This window comes from Anabrus simplex, chromosome 13, assembly GCF_040414725.1.
Source record: "Anabrus simplex isolate iqAnaSimp1 chromosome 13, ASM4041472v1, whole genome shotgun sequence".
NCBI lineage: Eukaryota > Metazoa > Arthropoda > Insecta > Orthoptera > Tettigoniidae > Anabrus > Anabrus simplex.
Genome location: NC_090277.1, coordinates 68,908,129 through 68,927,012, shown reverse-complemented (window position 1 = coordinate 68,927,012; position 18,884 = coordinate 68,908,129). Strand labels below are relative to the sequence as shown.

At 39.9% G+C, this 18,884-nt stretch overlaps 1 long non-coding RNA gene across 1 annotated transcript; it reads left to right on the top strand.

Moving 5' to 3' along the window:
* The first annotated feature begins 11,085 nt into the window (after positions 1-11,085).
* LOC136884932 (uncharacterized) lies at positions 11,086-17,879 on the top strand. The gene is made up of 3 exons (XR_010861439.2): positions 11,086-12,031; positions 12,148-12,686; positions 16,206-17,879. It is a non-coding gene; the product is annotated as an uncharacterized lncRNA (long non-coding RNA).
* The last annotated feature ends 1,005 nt before the right edge of the window (positions 17,880-18,884 follow it).

Sequence of the window (18,884 nt, the reverse complement as noted above, 5' to 3'; positions counted from 1 at the left end):
AAAAAGGTATCATTGGAATGAGAATAAGATAGGTTACATGTAGAATACAAGAGACTGAAACTACAAGTAAAGAGGAGTATCAAAGAAGAAAAGGAGAAATGTTGGGGAGAGTTTACCAACAAAATTGAGCAAGACAGTTGAAGAAATCAGAAACTATAATACAAAGTAACCAAATCTAAAGAATAAAGAAAAAATCAAGGCATTAGAGAGAGAAGATGGATCCATAGTACATGACGAAAAGGGTCTTCAGAAGGTGATGGCAAAGTATTTTTTTAAACTTGATAATGAGGATGACTGCTCGGAGGAAGGAGATAATAAAATGGAAAATAGTAGATGGATAAAAAGAAGAGAACCCAATAATGTGGTTGGAACTTGAAAGGGCAGTGAAAACAATGACCAACAAAGGTAAAGCAAAGGTAAAATAATGGCTATAAAGAGCCTCAATGCCGTATGGAAGGATGAAAGGATACCTGAAGATTGGCAACAAAGAAGCATTGTACCACTGTTCAAAAATAAGAAATGGGAAGAAACGTGAAAATTATAGAGGTATAACCATATTATTACATGGGCTAAAAAAAATGGAGAAAGACATAGACAAAAGACTGAGGGATGAAACACAGTTAGAGGAAGAACAATATGGCTTTAGACTGAATAATTTTATACAAAAGAAGGTTTCAAGCAAGGAAGTGCACTGTCGCCATTATTGTTTATTACATTGATGGATGAAATCATAAAACGTGTAAAACAGAGTATCAATAATGATGAAGTGAATGCTTTAGTATTTGCAGATGATGTGGTGATTTGGAGAAAGGGAGAAAAAGAAATACTATACGAAGGAGACTGGACATTTGGAATGAAAATCTGAAGGAGTCTGGAAGGGTAGTTAGTAAAAAGAAAACTGTAGTCTTGCACTGCGGTAAAGAGAAAAAGAGAAGCCAAGTGAACATAGACGGAGAACGGTTAGAGAATATAGAACAGTTTACACATCTGGGTAGCATTATTAATGGAAGTAATGAAATCGACCCTGAAATTAATAACAGACTAAGTAAAGGTACAACATTTTATCAAGTCAGAGATCTTTTATGGGATGACAAAGTACCCAATAGAATGAAATTAACATTATATAAACAGTATTTCATATACCAATTGTAACATATGGACTAGAAACGCTGGTAACTAATAAAAGACAAGAGAGTAAGATCCAAGCAGTAGAAATGAAATTCTTAAGAACATCGGTTAAAAACGCAAGAAGAGATAGAATTCAAAACATTGAAATCAGAGAAGAGCTGAATATAGAACTGTTAGTACAGAACATACAGAAAGCAAGACTGAGATGGTTCGGACATTTAAAAAGAATGGGAAAGGAACGGGTAGCAAGAAGGGAATTGGAAAGGGAAGTTAAGGGAAAGAGTCCAGTTGGAAGACCAAGAAGAAGGTGGATGGATCCGATTTGGAAGGACAGAAAAGAGTGGAGGAGGCTTGTAAACCACACCCGGGAGACTGGAGTGGGACACTGATGATGATGATGAAGTAGTGTAAGCGCTTTTGCCAAGTCATCCTTACTATGGAAAATGGTTGTCAAGTGCACTGGAAACCTTCAATGATGGGCAATCAATCACTACTGATCTGCAACTACTGTTGGTGTCTTGTTAGGGACTGTTATGAAACAGGATACAAAAGAAGGGTACCATCAGAACACACTTCAAAAGAGATAAAAAGTGAAACTATAAAGGGCAGTTAAATGAAAACCGAACACCCGCTGAAGATAGGCAAGATGGCGGCGTGCATGCTGGTCGTTACAAGTGTTCTCCGTGCATTAATCATAGATTTGTTGGTAAAAAGTGCCGAGACGTACGCGAAAAGTGTAACAGTGCATTTGGATAAGTCTTGTGGTGATTTGAAGAAGATTCATCTACTGGAAAAACTGTTGGTATGTGAGAAATGTTCTCTTAAGTGTCTCACTTGGTGTGGCAGTGAAAGCCTTGGGCTGCTGGCGGTAGGGCGGCCACGTCGTAATGGGGATGGCAGAGTTGTCAGACTTCCGATTGCTGGGCGGCCACTGTAGTGCCTAATTCTCGCGCTAATTGTAGACATTGAATTGAACCCCGGACCTCAGCATTGTACAATATGTGAAAGCAGCGGGCGTCGTAATCAACTATTTGTAAACTGTAATAATTGTTCGTCAAGTAGTCACAGGACATGTGCACAAATTTCTACTTCAGAATACAGGAAATTAAAGAAGGGAGGAAGAACGTGGACTTGCTGGCAATGCGAAATGCCGCCACTAACGAACTCTTTCTTTACCAACACCAGTGACTCTGTAATTAGCTACAACTTTAAATATGTAAATAATAATCTAACTCTCTTTGCGTTTAACGCACGCAGCATTTTACGTCCAGGGAGAAAAGAATATATTCTCGCTTCGCTCTCAAGCCTAGATCCCTCTGTTGTGTGTATCAGTGAAACATGGCTTTCAGACACAATTAATGACTCAGAAGTGCTACCAGATTCTTTCAGCCTGTTCCGCAAGGACCGCACTCTAACCACAGGAGGCGGAGTTCTTATTGCCGCAAAACCAGAGTGTAATCCAACTAGACGTCCCGAGTTGGAGACGACAGGTGAAGCCGTGTGGGTAGAAATTACGTGCGGTAGTAATAAATTCCTCATCGTATCTGTATATCGTACACCAAAGTCCTCACAAACAATGAACGATGCCTTGCTCTCCTCTCTGGATCGTGTGCAACAAGTACAGAATAATTATGACGCAATTTATATTGCTGGTAACTTCAATCTTGAAATTACTTGGTCTAGAAATGCTGCCCCAGTATCAAACAATCCTCTTGCTGATAGTTTTCTCTCCACCTTCCACGACATTTTCCTCCATCAGTTAGTGTTCGAAGCGACTCATATTACTCAAAATTCCTGCTCCACACTAGACCTGTTCCTTACTAACTCTCCATCATCCGTCCAGTTCCTGGACGTAACACCTGGATTTTGTGATCATTAAGCCATAATTACAACTTTGAGCTACAGAAAACCCTCCCCAAAACTCCACTCCAGAACAATATATAATTTTTCCCGTACCAACTGGAACGATCTTTCCTCTCTTCTATTAAAAAGTCTTCCTATTCCCCTCGCGTCCTTCACCGGTGATATAAATATCAACGATCTGGGAAAACTGGAAAAAAGTATTTTTTGAATGTGTCGATCAAGTTGTGCCGAAAGTTTCTATCTCTAATAAGCGAAAAACGACAAGGATCAATAAAGAGATAACATCAGGTATTCGAAAGAGAAATTATTTATACAGGAAATGGAAGGAAAACCCAACTGACAGTAGGTGGGAGAAGTACAGACTGGCTAGGAACAAACTCAAATCATTAATCCATGATGCCTACAGTTCATATATCCACAGCCTTAGTTCCAATAGTAAAGAGCTATGGGCTTTCATTAGAAACAAAAGCGGCAAAAGTGCTCCATCCGTCTTTAAGTACAACGGACTATCAGTTTCCTCTCCCCAAGAAATAGCACACACATTCAATAGTAAATTTAAAAATAACTTCTCCACTGCTGACAAGGATGAAGACATGTTCACTCCAAGGCCAACCCCTCCCTTTCTGCCCGTAACTAGCTTGTACTTCACTGTTAATGAGGTCGTAACAAGTCTTCGGAGAACTAGACCTCATGCTGCGAACGGCCCAGACAACGTGCCAGCCAGAATTCTCCATCGCTGTGCAGAAGCATTAGCACCTTCTCTCTGTGCAATATTTGACATTTCAATGAACAGTGGGACTGTTCCAGAAGAATGGAAGAAAGCAAATGTCGTTCCCGTATTCAAAGACTGTGGCAGGGAAAATGTAGACAACTATAGCCCACTGTCTATTACATCTGGCTTATGTAAATGCATGGAACGCCTAATTGTTAAACATGTGCTGGATTTTCTGAACGAGAGAAACCTGTTGAATAACAACCAACATGGATTCCTCCCTGGAAAATCCTATACTACACTTTTAACAACAGTAATTGATGAGTGGCAACATTCCCTGGACCAGTCTAATATATCCCAAGTGGACTGCGTAACTCTCGACTGGAGTAAGGCCTTTGATCAGGTACCTCATCAACGACTGTTGTTAAAACTTAACAAGTAAGGCATTCAAGGCAATCTGCAGGCATGGTTTCGATCAATCCTGGTAGGTCGGACGCAGAGCGTTGTGTTCAGTGGGACCAGGTCAAAACAAACCTCAGTCACCTCGGGTGTGATTCAAGGTAGTGTGATAGGGCCGCTGCTGTACACAATATTTACGCTGGATCTGCCAGGTTGTGTATCGTCTTCTATGGCACAGTACGCTGATGACACCATCATTTACAGAGCCATTCGCAACGAGAACGACGTAAATAAGTTACAGTCAGATCTCGATAATGTGGTTCTGTGGTGCAAAATAAATAGAATGTGTATAAATGTACAGAAATGTAAATATATCCGCTTAACTAGAGCAAGATCACAGTTACAACACGAAATTTCCCTGTGTGGTAAAAACCTGATGCCTTGTACCTCAATAAAATTGCTTGGCATTCACATCTGCAGCAATTTAAAATGGAATAAGCATGTTGAGGAAATAAGGTGCAAAGCATACCGAGTCCTGGGATTCATCCGCAGATCTCTACTGGGAGCCAGGAAAAAAAGTCGTTCAGACGGCCTATTTGTCATTAGTACGGCCAATACTGTTGTACAGGCTTCCTTCCTGGCACCCTACTACAGTGGAGAACATGATGAAACTAGAGGGAGTTCAACGCCGAGCAGAACGACTAATTACTGAACACGGTCACTTAAATACAGCCAGGTCACTGCCCTCCATAACAACCCTCTGTAAACAAATAGATATTGCTTTCCTGAGAAAATCCCTCGCAGGTAACATTCATATAAAACCTTTCAACCGCTTATAGCTGAACTATCGTTCCGCCCAAAGAGGTTGAGGTGTGTCCCTTTTCCCTCCATTTGCAAGAACAGCATCATATCAAAGTGGCTTCTTTAGTCGTTCTGCTCGGTTGTGGAATGAACTCCCACCGCAGATAAAAGAACTACCTGCAGAAAATTTTTGTAAAGACGTAAAAAGGATGTATATATAACGAAACCCTCTGTACAAAACATAATTTATCTACTGTGTGAACGTTCAGTATGAGTGGGAGGATGGATGAAAGTTATGGGATCCCGAGTGATTGAGACGGTAAATGGGTATGAGTGGGCCGGTCTAGCTAAAATATATGTGGGGTTTCTAGAGAGAGAGGGAGAGACTCTGCGTGTGTGTCGAATTACTTGAATGTTGAACAGGTCTTGCGAGTATTATGTAAATATGCCTATGTAAATACGGTAACTGTATATAAGAACACTATGTAGAATGTAATTGTATATTATAATTTTAAGTGGTGATGGAGGCACTTTTGTGTATGTGGGGCTATGCCCTTTCTCCATTCACCATCCCTAAACTGTAACTACAATTAGTGGAAAATAATAATAATAATAATAATAATAATAATCCTGCCCAGTGTATGGGACGCAGAGCTGACTGCGACCAGGCGGGTCCACAGGTGGCGGATAGTGGGCATCCCTCCAGATATGGAGGGCAGCTGCAATATAAGCAGGGAAACCTGACAAATAAGCAGTCCCGGACCAACAGCGGCATTGCCACCAGGATGTGGTGGGACTGTGGAGGGCACCATAGTCTCTAAAAAATGCCACATATATCCAGTGACGGCAATGTGACAAGGCGAGTGAGTGCCGCCTAAAAAGCACTCTGCCATTCCCGTAGCGTCTGTTCCCCATGTTAGGGGCGGCCTGGAAAACTTCTTGGTGCAGCGAACCAAGTCGTAGCAGATGGAAATGCAAATTTCTAGAAGCACAAGCTCTAAACAAGTATCAGTCATGAAAGGTGCAATGAGTAACTCATATCCTCGTGGTGGCGAAGCTACTGAAGCTGGGCATTCGGATCCGGGGGTCCAGCAGCATTGCGCAAGTCAAGACCAGTCGGAGGGTCTTAGAATCCCAAAGACAAATCACAAATGTAAACACAGAACGTTCATAGGGACACTGAATGTAAACTCGATGTTGAAAATAGGGAAACAAATGGAACTGACTAAAATGACGGATGAACAAGAGATGAAAATATTAGCTATACAAGAAACAAGATACCAAGACGAAAATACGGTACAAACACACAACTACAGGATTTATAAAGGTAAACCAGCAGAGAAAATACAAAACACTAAAGGTCTCTGGATGTTTGGAACAGCATTTGTAGTACACAATTCAATGGCAGACAAGATAACGGAATTCAAATCCACCTCGCCAAGGATGTCAACACTAACTTTCAAAAACAAGAACAAGAAATACACAATAATAAATGCACATGCACCAATAAATAAGGACAACCAACAAAATCCACAGAAAGTAGAAAAATTTTGGGAAGGTCTGGAAGAAATTCTAGGAAATACTCCAGAGAAAAATGTTGTAATTCTGCTAGGAGACTTCAATGCACAAATTGGAAGGAATGAACCATCAAGAACCACAGGAAAATTCACGGCTCACAGCAAGACAAACATGAATGGTAAGAGGTTGATAGAGTTGTGTGAAAAATTCAATTTGAACATCATGACCACCAAGTTCCAGAAGAAGCCAAAGAAACAAACAACATGGATATCACCTAACAAATTATTGGGCAAATTTCAGAGTGACCATGTTGCAATCAGTTATGAAAACTCCAGAGAAATTCAAGGTACATGTAGCTAGAGGAGCAAACTTCGACTCTGACCACTATCTGACAAAAATTAAGATGAAATTACCGGTAACACCAGAAAGGAGAAAAAGTAGTGGTACAAAAATTACAAGATACAGAATAGAAGATCTGAAGTTCAATCAGCAGACTGTGAATGAATACCAGAACAGGATAAATAAGATTCAAAGTCACAGTTGGACTGAGATGGCAACATCAATACAACAAGCAGCGGAACAAACAATCCTACGAAGTAAAAAGAAGAAACATCCGTGGTGGAATGAAGTTTGCGAAGAAGCACTACAAAGAAGGGCTCAGACATGGAAGAAATGGAACTCAACTAAGAAACCAGAAGACTGGGAGTCATTCAAAGCACAAAGGAAAACAACAGCTAAAACCATAAGAGGTGAACGAAAACATTATGACACACAGCAACTAAAGAAACTAGAAGAAGATTTCGTGAAAAACAATACACGTAATTTCTACCAGACATTCAGGAGGAACTTAACAAGATACAAACCGCCAACCCTATGCTTTAAAGATGACGAAGGAAATCTAATCACTGGAAATGAACAGAATTGCCAACACCTTGCAAATTATTTCCAGAAACTACTGAACTGTAAAAAACCAGAGGAAACTCTAATGTTTGAGAAACCCAAGAACCAGACACCGGACTCAGAACCACCTAATAAAGAAGAAATCAGGGGAATAATAACAGGACTGAAGAACAATAAGACGTCAGGTGAAGATTCAATAGTTGCAGAGTTATTAAAATATGCCGGAGAACACTTAGTGACTCAGCTAGAAGCACTGTTTGAGGAGATTTGGCAGACGGAGAGCATCCCAAAGGAATGGAAGACATCATTAATACACCCGCTGCACAAAAAAGGAGACAGAACAAACGTTAACAATTACAGAGGAATATCATTGCCACCAGTTGCCTCTAAAATTCTATCCAAGGCACTACAAAACAGGACTGAAGGGATAATAGAAAAAGAACTTGGTGAATACCAGGCAGCATTCCGGAAAGGGAGATCATGCAGCGAGCAAATTTTCAACCTAATCTCCATAATACAACTACGTGCACTCACAGCCAAAAATCTAGTGATTGTATTTGTGGATTTTAAGAAAGCCTATGATTCAGTCGACAGAGCAACCTTGATAAGCACGTTAGAAGAGTTTGGGATAGATAAAAAAACTAGAAATTTAATCAAAGAAACCATCACTGACACTACATCACAGGTTAAGTTTATGGGTATGTTGTCAAAACCATTCAAGATCGAAACAGGTGTCCGACAAGGGGACGGGATGTCACCACTTCTGTTTAATGTTATACTTGAAAAAGTGGTCAGAGAGTGGAGGAAGAGACTGATGGAATTAGGGGTGAAAAATGGAATATCACTGGGAAGATCTGGAATCAAAATTGACTGTCTAGCATTCGCAGATGATATGGCAATACTGGCAGAAGACACTGAAACAGCCAAGGTACAAATTGAAACACTTCAAGAGACTGCTGTAAAGACGGGACTTCAGATATCCTTCGAAAAGACGGAACTAATGATTCAGGACAAAAAGGATCCAACACAAAATATTGTCACCAAATATGGAACAATTAAAAGAGTACAGAAGTTTAAATATCTAGGGGAATGGATAACCCCAACAGGACTACCAGGAATAGCATTACAGGAAAGGGCAAGAAAGATGGAAGCAGCATGCCAGTTATGTCAAAATGTCTACAATAAAAAATCAGTTTCATTCACTGCAAAAATCAGACATTACAACACTGTCATCAAACCAGAAAGTCTATATGCGATCGAATGTATTCCACTGAACAGGAAGGGCTTACTAGAAAACATTGAAAAGACAGAAAGGAAGATCTTGAGGAAGATACTAGGGCCCAGGAAAGTGGGTCAAGAATTTAGACTGCGACCAAATGAGGAACTATACAAAAGGACCAAAAAAATCACAACATCCTTCAAGAAGAGAAGACTGCTTCTACGGACACATTAAAAGAATGCCACCAGAGAGAACAGCCAAGCGAATTCTGGAATACATGGAGAACAGGAAGACACAAACTAGCTGGCTTAAAGGGGTCAAGGAGGATATGGAGGAAAATAATATATCACAGCAGGCAGTATACAACAGACAGGAATACAGAAAAATCATCAACAAAATTAAGGGATTCCAAGATCAAAGTAGCAAAAAACGGACCGGCAACAACTTGTCACGAGAACGTAAAGAAGCCCACTCCGAAAGGATGAAGAAGTACTGGGCCGATCGAAAGAGGAAGAACTGTAAACGAATGATGCTTAACGTGGTCCATAGTAGACCTATTCGAAAACAATAATAATAATAATAATGATGAAACCATGGAATGGCTTTACTCAAAAGTTGTTTTTTTTTTTTTTTTTTGCAAGTTTTACGTCGCACTGACACAGATAGGTCTTATGGCAACAATGGGACAGGAATACTGGACACTGGCCGCACTTAAGCGACTGCAGCTATCGAGCTCGGTTTACTCAAAAGTAATTACCAAACTGTTAATACATATCTCCCACTGGGAGATGAGACAATCCCAGTTTTGTAGAAAGAAGTAGGTTGCTGACTGATCCACAACCGCACCCAAATTTGCACTTCCTCGTCCAAATGAAACCGACGTCCATGAATGTCTTTCTTCAGGTCACCAAGAATGTAAAAAATCACAAGGAGAAAGATCTGGGCTGTACAGAAGATGCTGAAGTGTTTTGTAACAAAACTGCTGAAGAGTAGGAGTACAGGCTCGAAGAGCCTATCCTGCACATCACTGCACTTCTGGGAAGCTCCTATGCCACTCGTGCACACTCGCAATGGCCATGCAGTGTTCATCATATACGGCAGACATGTGACGATGAGTTTCGCTTATTCCAGGACCCTCAGACACCAGAAAATGAGCCATATTTCTCTGCTCGCCTCCATTTCTACAGCTGGACGAACACACTAGACCAGTCCACGCACCAACAAAAACATAACCCAACTGTGTTCACCTGTGAGTTATCATTATGCAGGTCTCCTACCATAGCGATGGCAGTATCGATACGTAACAACAGCGTTGCCACCTTTCATGTGGAATATTTCTTATGGCATGTGTTCAGTTTTCATTTGATTGCCCTTTATATATTGTGACACTACTACATCAATGTTTGCTGGTATTGTTTTTTAAAATTCTGCTGTGTGCCTAAGTATTGTGACCTCATAGGAGAAAACTGGTTTTTCCATTGATTTCAATAACCCAAAATTAGGTAAATCCACATATTTACTAGTTCTAAGTGCAATTACTTCAATGCATTCAGAATCATTAATGTGCAACCACATTGTATTTCATAAGTGGGTTTGTAATTTCTTATTTACAAAATTTCCCTCAGCTAAGGGTTGCCACAATGGACAATGCATAACAAAACAATGACATGTATAATTTCAACATAAAATATTGTGTGCTAGAATGTAAGAGAGAGCTAAACCAGAAATTGTTAACAAATGTTATTGACATATCTGTATATTACTATTATATATTTATTATCCCTCACTCTATGAATAATTAGTATCCACATTTACTCTCCCATGGTACAAAAGAAAGATCTTGAAATATCTCTGAATTACAATCTTGCAGTGCAAGAGGGAGCTAAGCCAGGCGGTTACTCACTAGGAGGCTGCAACATGCAATGCAACGGTTGCTGCAACCTTCTATACTGTGTATGTTCGTCAAACCTCAATGCGAACACCAGTAGTTCGGCAGCGTTCGTTATGACACATGCAACAATGTCGTATAGTATACTCGTCATAAGTGCTGTGTATATTCTGCTGCATTACCTGATCGAGGACTATAAATACCCCTGTCATTGGTGGCAAGGTGGCTTTTACAAAAGTAAAGCTAATTCCAATTTGCTTCTGGATTTGAAATCGCAAGAAATAAGTGGATATTTTAAGAATTTCACTCGTATATCACTGACCGATTTTGAGTATTTATTAAATTTGGTGGAGCCGAAAACAAAAACAAGGGACACAAAATTTAGAAAAGCTATATATCTTCAAGATAAATTGGCACTTACTTTGAGATTTTTAGCCACCGGTGACAGCTTCACCAGCTTGCAGTATCTCTTCAGAAAAGCCAAGCAAGTCAAATTTTTTTTTATTCTATTTGCTTTACATCACACCGACACAGATACGTCTTATGGCGACGATGGGATAGGAGAGTGCTAGGAATGGGAAGGAAGCGGCCGTGGCCTTGATTGAGGTACAGCCCCAGCATTTGCCTGGTGTGAAAATCGGAAACCATCTTCAAAGCTGCCGACAGTGGGGTTCGAACCCACTATCTCCCGGATGCAAGTACACAGCTGCGCGCCCCTAACCGCACGGCCAACTCGTGCGGTAGTTATATGCAAATCTGTACCACAAGTGTGTCGAGCAATCATCAGCGAATTAAAAGATCACATAGAGGTACGGTTCATTTAATTTTATTTCATTTCATTAAACATTTTTATTTTTTTTATTTTTTGTACGAGACGTATTGAAATGACTTGGCATTTCACTGAAGGGTCCCATAATAGGCCTAATGTAGAATTGCAATATAATTCTATTAAATTTACACAGGATTCCTCGGTCCACTCTGGAATATCTCGAAAAACATTCAGGACATCCAAAAGCCCACTTGTTCCAAGACTGCACAGCGACTATATACTTCATGAAAATGATTCAGAAATGGTTCAATATCCATGATGTTAGCAGTCACAACAACGCTAAGTTTTGCGCTGACAAGGTCCATCTTTTCAACACAGATGATGACAGGCTTCACTGGCTGGAGAGTGAGTTTCTGGTATATCTTGAAGATGTGAAGGAAGCATGCCATGAGCAAGGAGCGAGTTTTCTCAGCAATGAAACTTACGAGGCTATTCGGCTAACTACGTGTTCTATAGTTCTCTGTATCCGATACTTATTGTCGTCTGGCTTTCATTTTGTGCTAACTAGAGGATTTAACAGCGATTCCCTAGAAATGTTCTTTAGCATTGTGAGGAGAACTTCAGGCAACAATGACATGCTGGATTCAAGGGCTGTAGTACTTGCCCTCAACAAAATTTTGAAGATAGGAATTCCTTTGAAACGGCGAAATCAACATACTCGTGAGATAAATGTTATTAGCTGTGTCAAGTCATCTCAATCAGTCCCATCGGAAGTGATCCCAAACATTCCAGGAACAGTGACAGAAATCCTGCAAAATCTTCACAAGCTGCATTGTACGTATACTCACTTTTACAAAATTTATTTACTGTGGGTTATTAGATAACAGTATTCTAAATTATAACCATACTGTTATTATGCAGTAAACTTAATACCCTTATTTCTTTTACAGGTCTGGAGGTAGTGTCTATTAAACTTCCATCGCTTGCTTTCCTCAGTGATTTCGTTGTGAAGGAAATAAGAAAAGAAGTAACTTGTGAATCATGCCGTAGCCTAATTCAACAAGAAAAATGCAGTTCTCCACTAATGGACATAATTTTTAAGCAAGATCGGTGTAATGTCTTCTTCTATCCATCAGAACGGTTGGTGTGGATTATAAACATTGTTAATGATTTCGTGTGTGAAGCTGCAAAATTTGTTAATCTTTAACTACCGTAGTTCTGCCTGTTTTGAAGAGTTCGGAGGTTTTAAAGTGCGACTCAAATGACAGTTCTAATCATGCTGAAAAATTAGGTCAGGTAATCTGCAAAACTCTTATCCCGAGTATCTTAAAAACATTGGAGATGAAGTGACTGAACGTTTTGAGAGAGTGAAATACTTAAACAGTAAACCGATCAACAGGAAAATCATCAGAATGTAGGCCTAACAGCTGTAGGGAACTGCGTGCCGCTCGTTCTGCCTGGCCACGCTTGCAGCGCTCCGGTGGAGAAAGTAAGTACTTCTTGATGTTCGCATGTATTCTTAAAGTGGGGAGGCTGATGTATACTAGAGGGCAATGGTAGTATTTATTGATAGGGTCAATAACAACATAAATAAGGGAAAATTAAATTTTAGCCCTTCCCCTAAACTACCATTTCACTCAGCGTGAACAATTATTTATGGCCTAGATTGTAGCGACTTACATACCGATTTTCATTAAATTGTCGTCAACCGTTTTCTCCTGATGCGCATTCATACATACATTACGGAAAATTAAAACGTGCATTTCTTCTTGTTACTATGGTCACGACCAGTATAGAAATATTCTTTTCAAGTCCAGCTCCATGGCTAAATGGTTAGCATGCTGGCCTTTGGTTACAGGGGGTCCACGGTTCGATTCCCGGCGGGGTCACGAATTTTAACCATTTGTTAATTTCGCTGGCATGGGGGCTGGATGTATGCGTCATCTTCGTCATCACGACGCAGGTCGCCTACGACCGTCAAATCAAAAGACCTACACCTGGTGAGCCGAACATGTACTCGGACATTTCCGGAACTCAAAGCCATACACCATTTCATTTAATTATTTTTAAATTCTGAGCAATGTACAGACACACTCATTTAATTTATATTCAGATAAATTAAAATGAGTCAGAACTGTCTCCAAATATCTTTAGAAAAGTCACTACGTTATCATTGAAATTCTGTCACTAAATTACTAAAAAAATACTGCGTATCTAGCAACTAGTCTCTAGAATAGACTAGATATTGTGTGTGTTTCCGTTGCCGTTTTGCCTACGTGAAAGCAAAACCTCATGTTAACGCGTTGCTCCATTGTGCAATGACACGAGTCCTCACACTGACTCCGTGCAAAGTGTTCCAGCGTTCAACTCCGTTTAACTAAGTTGACTGATAAGGGGCACTTGATGTCATGTCTCACAATGCATATGCACGAGCGCATCGTCTGAACTAGCACGGTGTACAACCTAGGCGACCATTCACCAAACTTTTCAGACCCAGGTTGTATATACTTTTATGAATGTCCTTGTCTAAAAATGTGGTAACAAGTTGCACATTAGTAGTTCTATAAGAACACAATTTACTGCTGTCTTGAATTGAAGCTTTCTTTAGAATAATAACAAAGAAAAGTGTTGATTAATCCAAGTGGAGTTTAAATAAATCTTGAAGTTGCAAGTTTGTTAAATCTTTTGAGATAAGTCTGCTGCCTTCTGTGCCATACCAAGGTCTCCCTGGGTCGCACCACTTTATTATCGCATTCTATGGCGATTATTATATAAAATAAATTTCATTGTAAAGTCCGTATTGTGGTACGTATACTTTAAGGTTAAGTTAATATTCCACCTTTACAATACCAAAAGTTTGTCTAATTATTAATTAATTAATTATTTAATTAGACAAACTTTTGGTATTGTAAAGGTGGAATATTAACTTAACCTTAAAGTATTCTATGGCGATGTCAATGACAACCGGTCTATACAATGTTCCCTGATGTGAAGTAATATTCACTTCTCTTTGACACATGGCGCTCTCTGACCATCTGAAATTACCAAAACATTTCTCTCTCAATTGATTATTCTTTTGCCCTCTCTTGGACGACAACGTACTTTTTCCCAATACAGTCGAGGAGCACGTCACTCATCTGCAAGAGTTTATCACTAGATCGGAAAGGCATGGATTTACTGTCAATCCTGAAGAGGTGTCCTTATGCTCTAGGCGGATCAAATTTTCAGGCACATCGTTTCCAGCTCTGGCATCTCCATTAATCTTGAGAGGGTTAAATGCATTCGTGATTTTCCCAGGCCTAAAAATCTCCGAGGTGTCTGCAGATTTCTTGGCATGGTAGGATTCTACAGTAGATTCATCCACAATATCTCAGAAATTTCAGCTCCATTGAACTTCTTAAAAAAGAAAAACACACTTTTCTTCTGGGGTGATCAAGAACGTGCCTTCTGTAAGCCCTTTTTTTTTTTTTTTTTTTTTTTTTTTTGCTAGTTGCTTTACGTCGCACCGACACAGATAGGTCTTATGGCGACGATGGGACAGGAAAGGGCTAGGAGTGGCCCTGGCCTTAATTAAGGTACAGCCCCAGCATTTGCCTGGTGTGAAAATGGGAAACCACGGAAAACCATTTTCAGGGCTGCCGACAGTGGGGTTTGAACCTACTATCTTCCGAATACTGTATACTGGCCGCACTTAAGCGACTGCAGCTATCGAGCTCGGTTTTCTGTAAGCTTAAAGACGCCCTCTGCCAAGCTCCCGTGTTGCACGGTCCCGACTTCAACAATGACTGTCTTTCAGTGCGATGCTAGTGATATTGCTCTCTCTGCTGTGTTAAGTCAGGAACTTGAAGACGACAGTCTGGCTCCTTACGCATATTTCAGTAAGAGATTACTCGACTCTGAAGTCAGGTATTCTGCGTATAAACAGGAATGTTTGGCTGTTGTCCTTGGCCTTGAAACATTTCATTCATACCTCGAACATCGACATTTTTGGGTCCACATGGACAATCAAGCGCTATCCTGGACGAGTGCCAACGTTAAAAGTTAGGGAAGACAGCTCATTGGATTCTTCGATTATCATCCTACAATTTACTGTTGCACATGAGAGATAAAGACAACATTGTTGCCAATTGTTTGTCGCGCATGTTTGAAGAAGTGGAGACAGCTGATTGTGACACCGGGTCTAGTTCGGATACCCTCTTCCCATGTGTGTTCTTCAAAACTATCCTTTTAGTTTTAACGATCTGTCTGAATTCCAAAGGAAGGACAATGAATGTACACGCTTAACAGACAGGCTTTCTTTGAAATAACAAGGTTGGAAAACCTTCAAGATAAGAAAGGGTCCACTATGCCATAAGAGTCCTCACAGCAAAACTTCCAAAATATTCGTTCCCCATGACTTAAGGCCTATGATTCTGAATTATTACTTTTATTTTTATTTGGGCGAAAATCCCTGGCAACTAAAATCCTTTCACAAAGTTGCTCGGGTCTACTACTGACCAAATTTGAAGGAGGTCTTTGAATACATCAAAATCTGTGATGTTTGTAAAAAATACAAGCCCGTTCAAAATAGTCAGGTCGGCTTTCATTCTGCCGACATTGCCAGTTCTCCCAGAAAGAAATGATTTGTCGATTTCTTCGGACCACTAATGAAATCTCAAAATGGCAACGTAGGTAAATTATCCGTCATCGATGGGTTCTCCAAATTCATTTGGCTATTTTCTGTTTACAAAATTAATTCAAATGTCACCGTTAACATTGCCTAAACATGTTTTTAGCATCTTTGGCCCACCTACGATATTAGTATCCGACAACTCGTCGGGATTTACTAGCACGAATTTCCGTAACGTGCTTTTCTTGGGTCAGTAAATAAATCCGTCTCAGCCTTAATCACCCCCAAACTAATCATGTTGAGAGATTTCATTGTAATCTCAAAACGTGTTTATCTGCTTTTCATTATAATAATCAATCCTGTTGGGATGCTTATCTGTCTTTTTTTTTTTTTTTCCAGCCCAGGTTTCAACACAGATATCTACGAGTCCAGCTGGTTCACTCTTACTGAACAATTCTTGGAGTTGGAATATTGTGTATCATTCTGAACCTTCCCGTCACATGGATGTCCAAGAAAAATGGAAAATTGCCTCCAAACAGCATATCAAAGCCAGAAACAAGGTGGCACAAAGATGCAACAAGGGAAGGAGACCTGTGCCCTTCCAACTTGGAGATTTGGTCCTGACTGAAAGTTTCCCCGTCAGTTCTCCTGTGGACCACATCAGCGGAAAACTATGTCGGAAATGGTCTGACCCAAAAAGGATCGTTGAATTTCTGGGACCCGTCACGGTAAAATTAGAGGATATCACTACCCATGTTCTATCCAAGGCATACGTTTCTAAAATAAAAGCATACCACCCTCGGAGATAGTAACCTTCCTTCATGGAGCTATTCCTTTCGCTACTTTATATCGTTTTCGTTTTGTTGAATTCAAATAAGTTTAAGTTTGTTGTTGGCAACAAAACGCTCAGATCTTTTCTGTTACAGGTAAAAAGGTTATCCCTTCAAGAGGACGGCCGTGAGAAAGGAAATGAAACAGAAATCTAACCTTATCCCATGCCCAAGAAGGAAGACAAGAGCAAACAATATAATAAATAGCAAAGTACACCAACTTGGACTCAATCGATTAGTTTTGTGCAAATAAATAACCATACGTGTTCACCTAGAAATGACATCGTTCTTTAAGGCAATATGTTGGCCTATGTGAAAAGACACTTGCACCTTCATATTCCTTCGAGACACTTGTAAAAATTTATTTTGTTCCTTGTAAATTTTGATCTTCCTATGTTTAAAGTATTTTTATTATAAACTTATAGTTGTGTGCGCACAGGTAGGTTTAAGTTTCAACCCTATGGCTTATCACCGGGGAAAGGACTCACATTCCGCGGAGCGGTGGGAATGTGTGCCACACCAAGGTCTCCCTGGGTCACGCCATTCTATTATCGCATTCTTTGGCGATGTCAATGACAACCAGTCTATACCATGTTCCCTAATGCAACATATTTAGTTCTTTTTGACAGATGGCGCTCTCTGAGCAACTAAAATTGCCAAAGCATTTCTCTCTCTCAATTCATTATTCTTTTGCTCTCTTGGAGAGGCAACAATGTCTGGTGTGGTAAGGATCGAGACGTTTGACTGCGGCGTAAAAATGTACAAATTTAAATTTATTTTGGGTGGAATTACTGTCCGCCCTACTGGACATCCTGCCTCGAGTCATTATTATATAGAGCCTACAGGTTCTGCTCTTCAAAATATAAGGTACTTATTACAGTTTGGGGTCATAGTTATTCTGATCTTGTGTTTTGATATTCTGTTCTGCAGACTTCTATGTATTTCGCTCGACTGCGAGTCATATATTGTACCGGTTACGACTTGTACATGCCGTTTTTTTTTTTTTCACTATTAATTGTACTTGATCATCACGCAAGACGTTCAGAGCAAACTTGGTTTGCTTACGTTCGGAGCAGCGAGCAATCGAGCCAGCGACAGCTGTGTGTGTGACGTAGCTGCAGGGAAAAGATAAGACTACCCGCCTGACACCACGTGTGGCCTGCATGGCCTTGTATGTTCTGGATATGAACATCACGCCTTCGCGAACATTCGATTGAAAAAATTTTAAAACTCCTATAAATATAATAATAATAATAATAATAATCGCGACTTGAGAGATACGTCATTTTGAAGAGGATAACAAACATCAAAATTATGAATCTCAAGAAAATCTGTCGAGGGATTCATGCTGTTGAAAGTCTTTGCCTTCAACATCGCCATCTGATGACGTAGGATCCCCAAACTGAATATAAGCTGAGCACATTTGACCCTGATCAGACAGTCATAGCTAGGTGTCCACCCTGACTCTCCACACTGCAGTGTTTGTCGAAGTGCTGACAGAGTCTAACTTCGAATGATTCCAAGTATTCGTGTGGGACAAATTCTGACAGTCGTGTTGAAATATAAATTGCACACATGTGAACTCTAATGTATGACAAAGTCTTTATAATGGACATTGAGTCCATCAGCCAAGTTGAACTTATAAATTTTGCGTGTGTTGGAACTCTGATTATGACAAGTCATGTATTGGACACAGGTGACAATTCAGGCGAACTTATATTCTGTGCGCTTGTAGAAACTTTGATATAACTTACTTTAGTTCCTGTAGAACTGAGTTTACTACCACGTTGTCTGTGTGAAACTTAGCCTCTGAACAAACACGTCATTAATTACAATGTGACACAACTACGTTAAACTATTAACTGTAACATTTTGTTAAATCTCAGTCAGCATAATTTCATTAATAAACAAGGGTATTTATGAAAGTGTTCGAACTTTCACATGAATGTTAATGCAATTGATTACCATAATCGTGTGCAACAACACCAAGGTTTCACTCCGAACTCAAACTATGTTCCTTATCCAATTCAAACAAAATTGTGTATTATTTCTTCTGAACAGCATGTAAATTATTTGTGAGCGACTGACAGCAGTGTCTGACACACTCTAGAGCAGTCATACATTTCTTTCAATGTCAAGTGTTACTTTATTTAATGGAAAATCACCATGAACTGTGCCAAGTGCGTGAACAATTTTCAGTTTCATTATTCCTAATCATGAACAGTGCCTTATTTTCTTCCAATCTCGA